This window comes from Chlorocebus sabaeus, chromosome 4 (genome assembly GCF_047675955.1).
Source record: "Chlorocebus sabaeus isolate Y175 chromosome 4, mChlSab1.0.hap1, whole genome shotgun sequence".
NCBI lineage: Eukaryota > Metazoa > Chordata > Mammalia > Primates > Cercopithecidae > Chlorocebus > Chlorocebus sabaeus.
In genome coordinates, this window is record NC_132907.1 from 37,619,067 (window position 1) to 37,637,853 (window position 18,787).

Here is an 18,787-nt window from a genome sequence, read left to right on the forward strand (position 1 = left end):
TATACAAATGAGGAGTACCTTATATCATTGAGCCTCTGATTGAGGCTGATAAGCAGAACACAAAAATATTTTTCCCCAAAAGTATGCTTGTAAATTCCGGAGGAATTTCCCCTAATAAAAAATATGAAAAATAGTTCATTCTATCCTGCCAAAGCTTAAAGTCACACTTTCCAGGGCCTAGTTCATTCTCTTAACAAAAATCAGGGTTTCTCTTTCACAAGGTGATGTATTTTCTATTTACAGTCTGATCTTTAAAAACATTTCCACATGAAAATATCAGGATCTAATTGGACTTCCTATTAAAATGCAAGTATTATTCATGGCCCTCTGAAATTACTTCTTCCTCTGTTCTTATGACACCTCTAAGATTCAGTGAGTCTTAGTTTTTATTCGTCTAAACTTGATTTTCCATTCATAGAATTAAGGAGTCCTCTAGACCATGAGGGGGTGGTCTATGAGTTTTACTAATGTCTACACACTTGCTCCCATTGGCATGACTCAATACAAGAAAACGATGGCAGAGTAGAGAATTTGAGGTTTCATAGGTCATCAGGGACCAACATCACTATCCCTTGACCTTGTGACTATAGGGAATGAAGCCCTATTTGCCACACTAAGGGGCCTCGGCTTATGGTACTGTGCTTCCTTTCTGTGTTAAGATTCGGTTAAAGGTTAAAATCTTAATTAGAGATGTTGCCCTTGAATCTTGGAAAGGATATGGTCAGTGGTATATATGGAAGGAAGATACAAAGTTTGGCTTTTCTGGTCAAAATGATAGTATGCCATGTGGACTCTCTTATCAATAAAAGTGAATGATTACTTATTAAAATAGTACAGTGAGAAATGGATACCCTACTCATTATACAGAGTTTAGCATGATATTCTATCAGTAAATAGTGCACAAACAATGGATTCAGTTTTATCTTCAAGGCTTTAAAGGGTTAAGGGATCATGTTAACATAAAAATCCCTGGCCTGGCCTTCTACTCCAACCAGGAGTGGAACTCCATCCTGTTATTTAACAAAAAAGAAAGAAAAAAAAAAAGTTGACTTTGGCTTCTGTATTCAATCCAAACACACTCACTCTGTCTCATGGCTGGCAAGTCACTTGACTCCAACATCTCCAAAAAAAAAAAAAAACTCAACTCAAGTAAAAGTTAACTGCATAAAAAGTTTTTAAGAGATAAATTTCTAGGGCTAACAAACGAATAGCCCTGGACAGTAGAAAACTGTTATTTAGACTTTAGCCATCTGGCATGTAGCCTTTCAGATTCATTTTCTCCCTTTTCTATGACGTGCCCAGCCAGCTTCAGGCTGAACTGTTTTAAGGATGTTATCTAGCCTCCCCAGCACTATGACTTCTTATCTAATTTCTGCTCCTCTGTATACCAATGTGCCAAGGTTTTGTCACTGGGCTTGTTCTCCTCCAAGCAAAGCCAATCGTTGTCTGCTAGGCATTTGGTTAACATATTACGTACACATAATAAGATGTTGTTCACTCTACACAGATGTATAAAGCTAAAAAACTAGCATTATCATTGCATATTCCAGTTTAGCTATTTTAAGGCTGCTACACTCCCATATTACAAAGCCATGCTATTTATACAATCATGCATATGGAAGACTCATCCCTCCTGTGAAATTTCAACTCAGTGTGCATAGAAGACAAAATTACAGGCCCCAAACTTGAATATACACTCATCCTGGCTTCCTTATCTTCCTTGGATGCAAGCCAAGTTGATTAATAATTTTTAAGTCAAAAAGAAAACAATTTCAATTTGATACAAATAATACAAGAAAACAGCATAAACAAGAAAAATAGCCAATCTCAACCCAGAAGGGGAAGCTCCAGGGACAAAGCAACTGGGAAAGTGAACAAAAGGCTGGGGTGCTGACCTTAATTTGCCTGTGTAAGGGGCCTGCTCCTCAGCTGTGCCTCATTATTCACAAAAACACAATAGAACAGACAGAAACTGCTACTCGAGAAAAGGATATCCTCTAAAATTATCCTACAGCTTTCTGTAAGAAAATGATGAAGAAAATGCATTTACTTTCTGAATTATAGGAAGAATATGTTTTTCCAGATAAATTTGTTGTATTCTCCTTCTCCAAACAGTTTGAGGCACTGGTGTAGCTAATGGGGTTCACTTTCAGTTGCCCAAGAGTGATAGACATACCAGTGCTTTCACCCTCTACCTCTCCAGAGAGTGCAAAACAGAGGGATTGTGAGTAATATTATCCCAGTTAGCAAAGACAGAGGGCAGTCTGCAGAGTAAGCTTCCTGGTTTATATTCATTTCGCCTTAGGACTCCAGAGGGAATGGTTCATCTTTAAAGTGTGCCTTTGGTTGAGATGCCAGGGACAAGGAGATGGGAAGGTTGTCTGATTAGGAGTTCAGAAGAGCCTACCTATCAGATGCATGGCCCTCAGAAGGACAGAGAAGGGAAAGGCTACAAAGCAATCTGCTTCTAGAGTTTGTATATGACCTAATCCCTATTCTCCAGAGTATGGGCCTTCACTGCCAAAAACAAAAGTAAAAATCTCCACCACCTGTCTCCTAAACAAGATAACATTTATTACTTTTAACCGAATAGACACACAGGAATGGGTGTCACCTGTGACAGGCCCCAGGGGTAGTGGTCTTGACAGGTAGATAGAGCCTCCCTGCCTCTGCCTTCTTGCCATTGGCACACAGTCGTCGACCGCCTATTCTTGCCCCATTCCTCACCCTGGGATTTCCAGGCTTGCAGGGGCTGGTGTTGTGATAATGAGAACATAGACAAAACTATAGGCCAGGACGCAGGAACTACACAGGTTTTTGAGTTTTGGGAGGCACTTTCATGGCTTATGAAACACTGGCAGGCTGCCCCTCAAGAGGACACCAGCACCCCATTTCACTGCTCAAAGCACGTACTGGAATCAAATCGCCCCTACAATTTCTGGCAAAAAGAAGGTGGGGCACTGGCCTGCTGGCTGGACTTCAGAAAGCAGGAAATTCAGGGTTGGCCTGCCTGGGTAACATTGTTCCCTAGCAGAAAGTGATGTGTTGCTGTGGCTATTTTTTTTTTTTTTTTTTCCTTTAGCTGAGACATTTTCCCAGTATCTCTTCAGACAGAAAGTCAGTACCTTTCCCCTGGTTACATAGATCAACTTATGCAACTTAAGGGCAAGACAAACAAGCCATTATGGTCTATCAGAATGAAAACAGTGTTTGTGTGTGTATAAGAGAGAGCAAAGGAGAGTTTGCATCACTACGGGAAAAGGATTTTTGGTTTTTGCATTGGTAAACTGGTCCCCTGAAAGTTGCAAAAGCGGTGTAGCTTTTTCTGTCATAAGCTGCGTTTTATTATGCTTCATTAATAATGCAATTCTCCTTTGTTCAATTTTCTTAATTTCTTGCAGGATAAGAAATAGGGTGAAATAAAGATATCCTGTAGATTAGTGGACCTCAACCTTGGCTGCACATTAGAATCACCTGGAAGCTTTTAAAATCCCCAAATCAGACTACATCCCAGACTAATTAATCTGAAGCTCTGGAGTGTGGGATGGAGGCATCAGTAGCCGACAAAGCTTCCCAGGTGACTTCTGGCAAGTCCAACATGTAGCCAAGATGGAGAACCACTGCCTCAGGCACCTGAAGTCCTCTGTTTTGTGTGTCACTCTGAACCCAAGAAATATGACTTTAAAACAAAAGGAAGAACACACAAGTTCCTCTGTATTTACCTTAATATATTTCACTAACAAAATTTATTCAGCACATTTTTTAACAAAAACAAAGCTTTTAATATGTAACATATGAGTGCATATTTTCCAAATTAAGTTCACAATTCATATAGAAGAATTAACAACAATGTCAACTATGATGTGAATAAGAAATTTCTTAATTTATCTCCAACTAAATACTGCTTTTACTTATCTTTTGCTTTGTTTAATATTATTGTTTTTCTCCTTCACATCTAATCTGTGAATAGAAAAATGCCATTCCTTTATTCTTAAGTGACATCCATATTTGAGTTTATTTCAGTGTGTCACTTTCCTTTTTTAAATAAAAAAAAAGCAGTAGATATAGTAAGTATAAATGAAGTTGCAAATTAAATACCCCCAAAATAGCATTTTTTCCATTCAAATGGGCAACAACTTTGAAAGTTTGGTAGCTTTCGAAGTTGGTGAGATTATTAGGAATTTGGGATTCTTAAATACTGTAGGTGGGATTATACATTTCCACAAACTTTTGAGAACCTAGTCTGTCAGAAATATGCAGTCTTTTTAATACCGTCCTGATGCTAGCCAAGAGAAATAAAAGCACCAATATACAGAGATACATATGAAAGAATATTGATTGCGACACTGTGTGTAATTGGGAAAACTGAAAGCAAACTCAACGTTCATCAGAGGAAAAGAAATGACCAGTTTTACTTGCTTGTGTCTGAAACTGTTACAAGCATGTATTATCCTGTAATTCAAATAACAATATACTTTGTTAAAAGCAAGGGAGAAAACCAGGAAGATAGCTATTAAATAAGATATTTTTCTCTTTGTTCCTTACTTGACTGGCTCAAGCAAGCTCCAACATGGATTTCTTCACATCCAAAATCTCATGCAGAGATTAGTTTCTTGTTTTCGTTGTACTCCCTACACACACACACACACACACACACACACACACACACACTCATTTCCCATAAATCATCAAAAGGATAGTTTTTCTTTCAGTGCACACAATCTTGTTAATTGGGTATGTCTTATTTGCAATCAATTTGCAAAGAAGGTTTCAGGACACAAGTAGAAGACTGTCAACTCTCACTGCTGATAAGGAGGGAGGGAAACCATTTAAGGTGCAAGGAACTTCAAGCCATTGTTAGGAACAACAGGAATTCAGGGATCTAATATTGCATACCAGGTAACAATGGGTGGCTCTGTTCAAATCAGGAATGGGACACAGAGAATCACATTAGTATATTTGAATTCCATTCTAAATATTTTCCTTCTTGCTTAGTTAAATGTTATTTTTCAGGGTATATATGTAGATGCAACATGTATTATCCTCAATGACACATCATTTGTTGGGATTCTTTTGAGACGTAAGTGTGGCCAGCAAATGATTGCTGTTCTGTTTCCGTAAAGACTGACTAGAACAAGGCTAGAGAGAAAACAGAGACTGGCATTCATTCAGTGCCATTTGCAATGTGGAATGACTCATGCTTGCCTGGCCCCTGGTGAGTCATCAGCTGAACTCCAGGCCCAGGGAGGCCACAGCATTTCCATGGGACGTTCTAGTGCAGGTCATGCTGAGGTCAGCAGACTGCCAAAAATCACATGCTCCTTCCCTGGCCACCTCTTAAAAATATCCTGGGAATGTCTGTCTAGAAGCATTAAGGTCACTCTAATGCCTTATTAAAAAAAGAACAACTTCATTTACCTTAAAAGATGAACTGTCTGATAACAGACATAGATGAGGAGTGAAGACGCTAAGCTCACATGCTGATTATTAGATTTCTAAAAAGGAAGCGTAATTTCCTACCAATTCCATTACAGGAAAAGGCAGGAACTCATTTCCACACTAGACTCAGTTTCAGCAAGCCACCCTTGTCTCTGATTGGCCCCTTTTTTCCCCTTAAGAAACAGGAATGCTGATTCTCAATCTTTCCAAATACTGAAGTTACCATATCCTGGCTATGGGGACTGTGAGGTCACTGAGCGCAGACCCACTGCAAGCAGCACAGCACTGCAATTGTGCCATCCAAGACAGACAGACATTTGTCTGTTTTCTGAGGTTTCCAGGGAAAGAGTTTGCAGACACTCTTAGCAATGTCTTCTAGATCACAGAAAGTTGCCTGTATTGGCTGGAGAGTTGGCTAGTGCAGTTGAATCTCATTCTTCTGTGTTTCCAGGAGATAATGGAACATAGCTGGCTATTACATATGACAAAAATAATTGCTGAATTGGTATCACAACCAATTCAAGTGTAAACAAGATTAATCAACTTATTATTTTATCAATCCAATAATCCCACACAATTATTTAATAAATTTTTCCTGATTTGATTCTTATTTGAGACTGTGCTTATAATGTATTCAACAATGACTCAGTCAAGACGATTAAGACAAAGCACAAATTTTGCTTAGTTTAAGTAAACATGTAGAATTTATTATTTTTATTGTTATAATTATATTTATTGTTATATAGACCAAATAGTTGAATCACGATATATGATGGTATAAATTTTAAGATGGTCATGTCATTATCTTCAGGTTTCTGTCTCTCCTACTTTATTAGGTAATTCTTCCTCGATGGTCCAGATTAACCCTGAGTAACAGTTCTCTCCCACTGCTTCCAAAAAATTTGCTGGAAGAAAGTTTAGGTGGAACAAATCAAGATTTTATCAGATGCCCTGATTTGAAAACAATTAGTGTAGCTGTCAGTGTCTCATCAAGAAGCAAATAGCATACTCAAAGAGGGTGATTAAAGAGGTTTTAGTGAAAAGATGTATTAAAGATGTGGGTAGTGTCTTGGAGGAAAGAGAGTCTGAGATAGAATTTTCTTGTAGAAAGTCTCTTGGGGAATGCCCAGAGTATTAACACTTGTGAAGGTGGGGGAAGCAAAATTGAGCAGAAGTAGGAGCTGAACATTGTTGCAATCACAACAAAGATGTGTGGCTGTCCCACAGGGAGCTCTGAAGCTGGCATGGCCCTTGAAAATTATTTATTTTTAGACAAAAGGCCAAGCCTTTGTATTCATCCCCAGATAGGGCAGTCACTGGATGCTTGCTGACCCTGGAAACATGGGCCAAAGTGGCTCTTCACTGAAGGCAACTTTTTTTACAGCTGGAGGAATAAGAGCCTCCATGCTGGAGTGGGTTCTGACACACCACACCATCCTCACAGACAAGATGGGGCAGCTTCTCAGAGTCAGCAGCAATGACCGATGGCTGTCTCAAAGAGGTGAGGGGTAAAGCTGAAATGTGATGAGGTCTGTGGTTGTTGGAAGAGGACCACTCTACTGGAGCTGATATTTGGTGGAGGAGCACAGCCACTACCAGCCAGTGGCCAGGCAGGGAGGAAATGGAGGCAACAAATATCACAACTTTCTTCTCACCCTCCAGTTCCCTGCCAGAGTTCCCCACTGGCCAATTCCAAAAGAAAGCCAGGGACAAAGAGGCCAGCCTTTAGATTACAACCTCTTGGAACACAACGCAAGACAGAAAAGAGAGTGGATCTGGAGAAGCTAAGATATTCAGCACATTCGGACACTTAGCTGAAAATCCAGTTGTCAAAAGTTGGCCATTACATTTACATTTATTTAAGAGCAAAGGAATTTTACTTTCCCAACTTTCTTTAACTTAAGACACATAGGAAATGTGGAGTCCTAATTAGGAAAAAGGAATCAAGTGGGTGGGAGCAGGAAAAAGCAGAGAGAAAGTAGATAAGCTACAAGTCTGCCTTTCTCCATGGTCCAGGACACATAGCCCTCCCATGCAAATACTCACAATCTTCCTGCTCCCAGCTATCACCATACCTTGGGCTGATTAAAAAAAAAAAAAAAAAAAAAAAAGTATGTCTGCTCATTACAGCCTTGGCATTATCAGTACTGCACAAAGCCCTCTTCAGCACACAGCATAAGCATCATTTTATAAAATCCCCATCAAGCCTTTGTCTCCGTGCAGTCAGCTCTTCTCTTGCTGATTGGCCCACTGCACCCTTGTAATGTATTTTCATACTTTTCCTAATAAGCCTGCCTTTCTTTACCTATAACTGTCTTAGTAAATCCTACTTACCACTGATGCCACTAGCCCCAGATGGCCGCTACTTGCGACAGAGGCTTTCTTCAAGTACTGTCTACTGAGCAAGCAGATGGGTTAAAATTGTGTTAACTTGCTTGTAAATTTTTCTAATGAGGGAAAAGATATGTGAAAAATAACCCCAACATGGATTTACTTTTCCTAGTTTAAATCTCGACAACTGAGTCTAAAGTATCAATTATTTACCATCATGAAATTATTAGAATTTTTAGTAACAAAATTTATAAACAATAAATACTTATAAACAATACACTTATAAACAAAAAAGTATTCTCTTCTGCTGAATGCTACACGGTGGAAAAAATACATAAGTAAAAACCAAGCAAATAAAGATAGAAGCCATGTTCTTTACGCAGTCCTTTCAGTCATTTAGAAGAGGCACAGTACTACCTGGGGGATCAAAGAAAACCTCAGAAGGGAGGAAGGAGCGGAAAATAGAAAATGCAATACCCGCCCTGCAAACAACTCCTCGTCAAGATTTCAGGGGCTAATAGTAATAACGCCAATGACAATCTTATAAAGAAGAGCATTTCAGAAAGCAGCACTTTATAACAATTTCCATTCAATTAGCACCTACAAAGTGTCCACTGTAGTTTCTAATAAAGCACATGCAGACAGCTCTAAGACAGACAACTACCTACTTGAAATGTCCAAGTGAATTTTTCATATGCAACTTAGATGTGAAATGTTCAACAATGCATTCTTGTGTTTAGTTATTCAATGCACTTACTCCTTCTCTATTTTATTTTTCAGGAAACACACCTTTACTCACCCAGTTCCTTACCCAGAAGAAATTTCAGAGCCCACCACGACCACTCCTTCCTCTTTAGCCCAAACACATGATCCATCCTAAGTTCTGCTTATTCTTTCTACAAAATGTACTTCAAGTGTTTCCACTTCTTTCCATTTATACTGCTGAATCCTTGACCCACCAAGGTCAAGATACTGCTTGACCAAGGAGTCAGCAGTATCTTTTTCTGAGATTACTGCCATAATCCTCTAACTGGGTATTCCTCCTATCTGCTGAGGAATTATTATACTGAATAGTAATTGCCTATTTACCTATCTTCTTATGTTCTCTCCTCCCCCATTGGACTAATCATTATTTGAAGACAGAAAATGCATTCTCAGCATCAAAGGTAATGTCCTTGTTGGTGAATAAATTAATGACAAAGCACAGTAATAATAATAAGTAGTATTTATTAAGCACTTGCATTGTGTCAGGCATTATCTCAGCACTCTAATCCAGCTTCAATAAAGTCAGAACTATTTTATGTGTTTTTAAGCATTAATATTGATTTTTTATTTTTAATGTATCTATGTTAATTTATTTCTCTCTTTCCCTTAAAATATCTTGTACTGCTTTACCATTGCACTTAAGGTAAAATACAAGTCCCATGTGAGTTTGCCTTCTTTAGAGCCCCATCTCATACCATTTCTCCTCCAATACCCATGCTTCAGGCTTCTGATTTAGTTCCTCCGGTGCACCATTCTAGAGCCCTTTTATATACTCTTTCTTATGCCCAGAATGTTCTCCCTTTCCACTGCTGTGTGCCTGGCTATAGTAATACCCACTCATTCTTTATGTATCAATACAAATATCAGAGATGTCTTCTTTAACCTCCCATCCACCCGCTCCTACAGAACATCCTGTCTTCTTGCTTCCCAGCCCTTGTCACAACGTACAATTTGTGTGAATAGTTGATTATTCCTGCCACCTCACTAAACACTAAGCTTCATAAAAACAGACAACTTTTTTTCATCACTATTACCCAAGCACTTAGCGCTGTGCCTGCACATAGTTATCATCAATAGATATTTTTTGAATGATAAAATTAAGAGAACCATAAAAAATTAAAATAAGGGCGGGCGCGATGGCTCATACTTGTAATCCCAGCACTTTGGGAGGCCGAGGCGGGCAAATCACGAAGTCAGGAGATCGAGACCATCCTGGCTAACATGGTGAAACCCCATCTCTACTAAAAATACAAAAAAATTAGCCTGGCATGGTGTCATGCGCCTGTAGTCCCATCTACTCAGGAGGCTGAGGCAGGAGAATGGCGTGAACCCAGGAGGCGGAGCTTGCAGTGAGCCGAGATCCTGCCACTGCACTCCAGCCTGGGCGACAGGCTGAGACTCTTTTATTTTAAGGAAAATAAAAACTTAGCTTCAGGAGTTCTTAACCCTGATTATTCATGAACTGACCTGGGAATATTTCAATAAACTTTGAGCCCAGGAAATAACATTTAACTGGTGAGGGTGGGACCCAGGCATCTGTATCTGTTTTGTTTTGTTGTTTTTGAGCACCTTGAGTGATAATATCAGGAATGAGAACAATTGAGTTTGATAAAGATTGGGTAAACAGAGAATTGGAGTGTTTGAAAATGGACTTTGCCAAGCATGGAGAAAAAAAGACAACATGATATGTCCACAGAATAGCAACATGTTCCTCATACTATGGCTGATCATTGATTATAACGGAGTAAACGGTGAGAGATCTAGCTAAAGGACTGAACAAAGGTAGACTTTAAATGGTCTAGTTTCTAGTAACTTTGCTAAAATTGGACAGTATCCTAAGGGAAGGGCATGATCAGACTTGCATTTCCTGTTTTTAGATTCAGAGAGAATTCTGGTAAAAGTGGGGGCAAGGGAATCAAGGCTCAGAGATAGGAAGCTGGCGGTGTAGTCAAGACAACATTACACGTAGAGCCCAGAATAATACTTTCAGGCAAGGTTATTCCAAGGTCATGTTTAAAGACATACAGTACACCAGCATTTGGTTTCAATATGGTGTGCTGAATAAATTAATGTTAGGATATTATGTTCTTGAAGAGATTGCTTATGAATTTCTTAAATCTACTGGCACAGGAGAAAGCAAATAGAATATGTTTACAGGTCATGTGGTGATCTCCAAGTATTTTATAATTACAATGGAATCCCCATTTTTAGAGGGTTTTCTGAATTCCAATATATTGTATAAGCTGGTTTTGGTCATTGAAATTAAAGGTCTTATGTCTTTAAGTGATCTCAGGATTTCTTTTATTGTCTGTTTAGATAGAGAGCATTTCCCCCTAAGAAACTATCACAAAATCATACCTTCAAAACTTTACGCTTTGTCCCATTAGAAAAATGTGTAATAATTTGATAGAAAGTGAGTGTTTTGTGTCATTGAGAAGCAAAATAGTCAGAGACATTGAACTAAAAAAGAAAAGGGAAATTAGAAGTCTTCAAATGAAAAATGTGAAGTATATATTTGAGGGAAAACTTTATAAAGAAGAGTTTTATATTTTACTGTATGTCTTTAAACCACATTTGTCTTTCCTTTCAACAGAATAATAATGAGAAGTGAATTAAAGTGTAACAGAAAATACAGAATGACGTTTTTTATTTTAATAGAAAGAGTTTCTTTAGTTGGCCATTGGCAATGAGTTGGATAATGTTTATGCCATGCAAAGTGTTTCCACTAAAACAATTACATTTTATTCAGGGTCTCCTTATATTATGTCTGTATATGGAGAAGCAATGGTCTATTCTTCTCAGCCATACTACACTATAAACAAACGGTAATTAAGCCCCTGTTGTGGGCAGAGCACTAGGCGATGGGAATGGAGAAATGTGTGACTCAGCCCTTGTTTTCACAGGTCTTAAATTCCATAAGAGGAGATAGCATCTATTCATCAAAAGAAAAATAAAAGTAAAGAGGCATGGTGGCTGACACCTGTAATTCCAGCACTTTGGGAGTCCGAGGCAGGTGGATCACAAAGTCAGCAGTTCAAGATCAGCCTGACCAACATGGTGAAATTCTGTCTCTACTAAAAATCCAAAAGAGCCAGGCGTGGTGGTATGCGCTTGTAGTCCCAGATACTCGGGAAGCTGAGGCAGGAGAATTGCTTGAACCTGGGGAGGCAGAGGTTGCAGTGACCCGAGATTATGCCATTGTACTCCAACCTGAGCGACAGAGCGAGACTCTGTCTCAAATAAAATAAAATAAAATAAAATAAAATAAAATAATAAAATAAATAAAAATAAAGGGAGCTTTACCTGAGTGTCAGAGAAACAACAGACATGAAAGAATGTCTGGAAAACTGTAGGATACATGGACTACAGAAGGGTAAGTGGTGTGGGGCAGAGGGTACCAGGGTGTTTGTGTAGGATGAACAATAATGAAAGAATCTTTAAAAGCATAGTAAAAAAGATATGGTAGAAAATCTGAAGGCAGCATAAGTTATGCAAGGCCTTGTACACCAGGTTGAAAATTTTGAGACCTTTATTGTAGGCTAGATCAGAGCAACAGAATAACTTGAACTAGCACATAATGTGTAAATCAATGGTTTCAAAATATCTATATAAAGCAACTAAAGAACAGAATACAGTTTATAGCAAAATGGTGAATTATATGATGTAAATAATAGAGTAATTCAGATTCAAGATCTCTCCTCTCCATCATGGGATGGATTTGTTAACAGGGGCCTCAGGTTGGTAGGGTTCTACATTGAATTTTTAAATGGTGTTGCAATACAGTATTTTCTCTCATTTTCTGTGAGTAAAGAAGATGCTTTGGAGAGCCATCACATGAGCAATATACTCAATGGCTGCTATTCTGAACCTATGCTTTTCAAATTCCAGCATAGATATGAATTACCTGGTGTTCTTGTTGAAGTGCAGATTCTAATTCACAGGTCAGGAGGGCCATAAGATTCTGTTTTCTTATGAACTTACAAGTGATTTAGCTGCAGTAATTAGGTCTATAAGTGATTTGAGCTACTGATCCATGCATTATACTTAGTGTAGTTCTAGCCTATGCCTTCACACAATGAGACTGGCTGACATAGCATTGACATTCTCACTAGTATATCGCTCAGTCAGTCAACCAGAGGAAAAATCTAGCACTAGTCATTAAAGATAGCTAAAATAAATCAATTGACCACCCTTTGATCATCTTGGTTCAACAGATACAATTAAGTAAAGAGAGAAATCTCCAGGATAGTTTTATGAACACCACACAAAAATATGCACTCTCTCTCTCTCACACACACACACACGAACACCCCATGCACATGCACACACACACACACACATGCGCGCACATACACCACATACACACAGATGTAAATTCATGTTCTACTACATATGACCTTAGGATGAATGAAGAACAGTCCAGCAAATAAATTTAAATTTTTAAAATTCTGTTTTTATTACTCATGTGTAAATTTATTTATAAAATATTAACTCTCTAGTATTTACTTATATCTATCAACCTCCACCTGTCATGATTGGTTACTTTTACGTGTCAACTTGACTGGACCATAGTCCCCAGATATTAGGTCAAACAATATTCTTGATGCTTCCACAAGCATGTGTTTGGATGAGATTAACATTTATGTTGGTGGACTTTAAGTAAACAAAATTGCCTTGCTAATGTGGGTGGGCCTTGTCCAATCAACTTAGGGCCTGAAGAGAACAAAAGACAGACCTCTCCCAAGTAAGAAGAAATTCTGCCAGCAGACAATTTTTGTACTTGAACTGTGATGCTGGTCAGTTTCCTGGTCTCCAGCCTGACAGCCTACACGGAAGATGTTGAATATCATAATAGTATAAGCCAATTATTTAAAACAAAATTTCTATATAGACACACATCCTATTGACTCTATTTCTTTGGAGAACCATGACTAATAGAGCTGCCTATGAAAAACTAGGCTTTATTATGGGTCTTTTTACACTTTTAGCCATTGAAGGTTGGGATTTTTAATTTTTCTTCTTAGGTCTAGCCTTTGAACATAGCTCAGAGCCAGTCTTTGAATGTAGGGATTATAAATGAGCTTTAAATCAGGGCTCACTGAATCACCACATAATCAACTTGATTGGCTCTTGAATGCTGTATCAGTCCATTCTCACAGTGCTATAAAGACACTGCCTGAGACTGGGTAATTTATAAATAAAGGCGATTTAATTGACTCACAGTTCCACATGGCTGGGGAGGCCTCAGGAAACTTACAACCATGGCAGAAGGCGAAGGGGAAGCAAGGCACACCTTGCATGGCAGATGGCAAGATAGACAGTCAGCAAAGGGGGAATTGCCACACTTTAAAAACCATCAGATCTCATGTGAAATCCCCATCAAAAGAACAGCATGGGAGAAACTGCCCCCATGATCCAATCACCTCCTACCAGGTCTCTCCCTTGACAGATGGGGATTACAATTCAAGATAAGATGTGGGTGGGGACAAAGAGCCAAACCATATCAGATGCCTAGGTCCTAGATTCTTGGATTCTTCCTGGCTGATCAAGTCCCTACCAAGCAGCCCCACCCTCCCCACCCTCTTAGAGGGACAATTCCCCCTCTTCTTCTTTTTTTTTTGAGATGGAGTCTCACTCTGTCACCCAGGGTAGAGTGCAGTGGCACAATGTTGGCTCATTTCAACCTCTGTCTCCTGGGTTCAAGCAATTCTCCTACCTTAGCCTCCTGAGTAGCTGGGATTACAGGCACCCACAACCATGCCCAGCTAATTTTTGCATTTTTAATAGAGACAGGGTTTCACCACATTGGCCAGACTGGTCTCGAACTCTTGACCTCAGGTGATCCACCTGCCTTGGCCTCCCAAAGTTCTGGGATTAGAGGTGCGAGCCACCACACCCAGTCAATTCCCCCTCTTAAGGTCTAGTCCCATGTGACTGCAGGTGGCTGACAGGTCTATTTTCTTGTCTCTTGAACTTCTGTTTTTTACCCTGATCTTGTGCTCATTTTCAACCTTTGTCTAGAGGTGCTTATACCCTGCTTGTCATTTGTTCTCCTAGACTGATCTATCAGATGTGGAACAATCTGAGATCAGTTGAAGAATTTTGGCCTAAGTTATATTTTCTGGCAGTTGGACTCATTCTAACTCTTCAGGCCTCTATGTCCTAGTCAATCCTTAAGTACTCAAACCCTACTTTTATCAAGCAAACACACCATATATCCCATCTGACTCTTGCCTATTCGCTGGCCTCTTCTATCGTCAGTTCTCTCACCTGCAACACAAAATTCACCCCACCCCACAAATGCACCTTCCACTGTAGCTCCCATGATTCTAACCCTTCTTTACATGTTCTGGGTCCTTTTGTCAACCCATTCCTAAACATGCTACCCACTCTGCCTGGCATAATCTTCTTTTGTTGCCTGACAATATCCTACTGAGCCTTTAAGAACCTGCTTAAATGTTACTGTGCTCTGAGGTCATCAGTGACCCTTCTAGTTAAGTCATTTTTCCCTCCAGCACTTTGTTTATATCTCTTTAGATCACGAACTTTAGTAGTGTTACCTGTGTTTCTCTCCATACTGACTCCCTCGAGGGCAGGAACTGATTCCTACTTATTTTTGTGACCCAAGAAGCTAGCATAGTACTCATCATATGGAGGAGCTTAATTCTCTTCTTGATTCAATTATTGTCTAGTAATTCCGGGCATTGTTCAGATTGCAGGCAGAGAATGTTTTGTGTTCTGTCAACAACCATCAACCTGGAACAAGTCATTCTGACATTAAATTAAGTTATTTTTCTTCCAGGTATCAATTTTACATGTAAACTTGGCTACACACCAGAACTCAACTGGATTATAAACAAAGATGTCAAGGACAAATGATTTATCCCAAAAGTTATCTTGAGAGACAGAAACAGCAACAACTAGAAAAAAAATCCAATAAGCTTATCTCCCATATAAAACCGAAAGTTGAAAAATAATTGGAAAGCCATAAAATCTACATGTACTCCACTATGTAGCAATTTTTACTCTATTCTTCTATATATGCAATGTTTTGCTTTTTCAACTAAATTTCAGGCTGCCAGAGAAATCCTTACTCCTAAGTTTTGGTTTCAGGACTTGCCTGCTCATCCAGGATGGGAGCCATGCTGAAGCGTCCTTTCTTCCCCCCGAGCTCCTCACAGAGGGGCTGCTCACCGTCCATGAGGCCCTCCTTAACATTTGTAGATTGACAAACTGACAAAGTCAAATGTGAAGTCACTTGTGTAGCCATAGGAAATTGTGATTCTCTTGCCTGTTTTTTTTTTTAAACTTATCATCTGGATTTTATTGTTGAAAAAATTGCTCAAGTAAAATACAGATCAAATTTTTCCAATTCAGAATAAATTGTCTACTTTCCTAGAAGGTAGGGGCTCAACCAGAAACAGTAAAGTTCATAAGCTTGACAGATAAACTTTAGTCAGTTTCATTAAGAGAGGTTTCAGCTAGGAGCGGCATTTTATACTAAATGACCCTCATAATCAGCTTACTCCCAATAAGGTTTGGGGATTTTACAATCCCTCAGGTTTTTACCTGAGTTCACATAAAATGCTAAAGATGCTAATATGATAGCTACTTTACAAAGGTGTCTCCTTTCAATGAATCATGTCTCCCATGTTCATGCCCTTTTGTAGTTATCTTCTCTTGAACCAGGGGTAGCTCTGTGACTCACTTAATAGAATGTGGAGGGAATAACATTGCCTGACTTCTGACATTTGGTTAAAAGAAACTTGGCAGCTCCTGCCTGGAGTCTTGAGTTGCTGCGTGAGAAAGCTGAGCACGTTGAGACCACAAGCTGAGAAGGGCATGTGTAGACACTCAAGTCAACAGTTTCAACTAAGCTCGATGGTTCAGTTATACTCACCCAGGTACCAGACCTGTGAATGTAGAAACTATCTGGGCATCTAGCCCAGTCAAGCCTTCAGATGGCTCCAGCCATCGCTGGCAACTGAAGGTGACCACATGGGAGACCTCCAAGCAAGAGCTAAGAGATAATATCAAATTATTATGTGAAGGTACTAAGTTTTGAAGTGGTTTGTTATGCAGCAATAAATAACTAAAACACTATAACCGGGGGGAAGTAGACTAATTCAGAAACAAAGCCTGATATAAGATTTCAAATCATTGAACACCTGGATGCATGATAAGCTAAAAAAAGCTCTTCCTCCATTAAGACCTAGGTCTTTTGCCTCCCAAAAGAGAAAACTATACTTGAATATGCTTTTCAAATATGATATAACCTACCATCAGTCTGGTTTTGCTTAAGTTTATGGCTACTTGTCACTGCATAGTAACAAATTTTGCCTGTTTTATCACTTGAAGCAATAAAGCAGAACACACTGTCCCCTGAAACTGCAGAAAAACAGTTATTGGGATGAGATGACCGCCATCTCCTTCCAGGCAGTGAGTCAGAGCAATGGGAATTGTTGCCTTGGTTCTGATAGTGGCTGATTCAGCAGGTGCATTTCTCTCGCTTTGTCTTTGCTTCTGTAAACTAGCCCAAGAAAATGATGGGGCCAATAGCATGATGGTGCTGCTGGGAGGTGAAGACAGGAAGTAAGGGTGTGTCGGCAGAGTGTCACTTTGTCTCTCTACTTGAGAAAGCTTATGATCACACTTACCCAGCAGTGATAGAGTAACTGTGCTTTTCAGGAGGTTGCCCGGGAGGTTCACTCATTGCACCAGGTAAAGTTGTTAGTAATTAAAGTAGAATTATGCTAATAATCTTAATGGCAACTAAAATGGTACAATTAGAGACTGAGGAGGAGAAAATTTCATGTGTATACATGGTTATGTCAAAGATCTCATTAACTGAATTAAAAGACAGAGGCCTGGGCTTCCAGGTGCTTGTTGCCTTTATTTTTGGTCACTCTGGGGTGCTGTTCCTGCATAGCAGCCCTGTGTCAAACTGAGATCACATTGCTCCTTTCCCATGGAATTGCCACAATCAGAAAGTCAAACTTGTTTTCTTGTCTGAAACTGATGAGATCATGTATTGTCTTGTTTCCCTCTCTCTCCCTTCTCGTTCTTACTTCTAGATCCCCAGGTCTAAGTTCAAGGCCTGGCACACACAGGTATTTAATAAATATTTATTAGAAATGAAGACACTAAAATCGACACAAAATGAGCCAGATTAGATGAGCAGGTCAGGAAATCCATATTTTATACATACATGTATATGTGTGTGTATATATGTATAATGTGTATTGTATATAATATTTTTAAGTATCCATACCTATTGTTCTTCTAACTCTGAGGATTGTGTAGGGGCTCCTTTAAAGCCAAGCAAGATCTTGTCCAGTCCTTGATTGCCCAGCCTTGCCTGGGGTATTTTATCCTTCAGACTTATTCCAGCCAGATCCTGAGCCAATGTGAACCAAGCCCCCTCTTTTGGAGTCTAGAGTTGGCCTTGCTGCCTTATGTATGAGAAGCCCCCACATTTTCCCAAAGATACATGGCTTTTCCCTATATTAGGCATTTTCTAACAGTCTTAGCAATGAAGGCCTTTCTCCAAGAGCAGTGTCATATGGAACCCTAAATATAAATACCTCAATGCAGGGCTGCCCTGGCTAAATCAGAAATGGGAAGCCAAGGCTGTGTCTGCTCAGCCTCTCAGACCCCTCTGAGATAATTCTGAAGAACCATAAAAAAAAATAAATAAATATCTTAAAACCAGCAACCTAGTTCGTTAAACCAGAAGTTTCTTTTAAAAAAAAAAAAAAATTAAGTGAACTTCGGTTCTTGACACTGAGATTTAGACTCAATCTCTGACCCCAGGCCATTTGGTTGGGGCCAGAACCCTCTGCCCAGATTTTGCCACACCTCCTCTTCTGTGCCTGAGTTCTCAGACCCTTAAATCCACAGCAGCTACTTCAACTCTCAAGCTGCAGCCCCAGAACCCATCTCCTTGTGACTGTCACCGTTACACTGCCTCCTGCTGCAACATTCTGCTCACCAGATCCAATTCCTTGGATGGTGACACCAGCACAGACCAACCCTGATTTTGCCACATATCTTAGACACAGCACTTTTCACCCTCTGCATTAGTTTTCTATTGCTACCTTAAAAATTATCACAAACTTAGTAGCTTAGAGCAAAACACACTTATCATGTCATCATCACCGTGCATTAGGAGCTTGACTTTATTTCCCTGGGTCCTCTGCTCAGAGACTCATATGGCTCAAATTAAAGTACCAGCTAGGTAGCTGAATCCTTA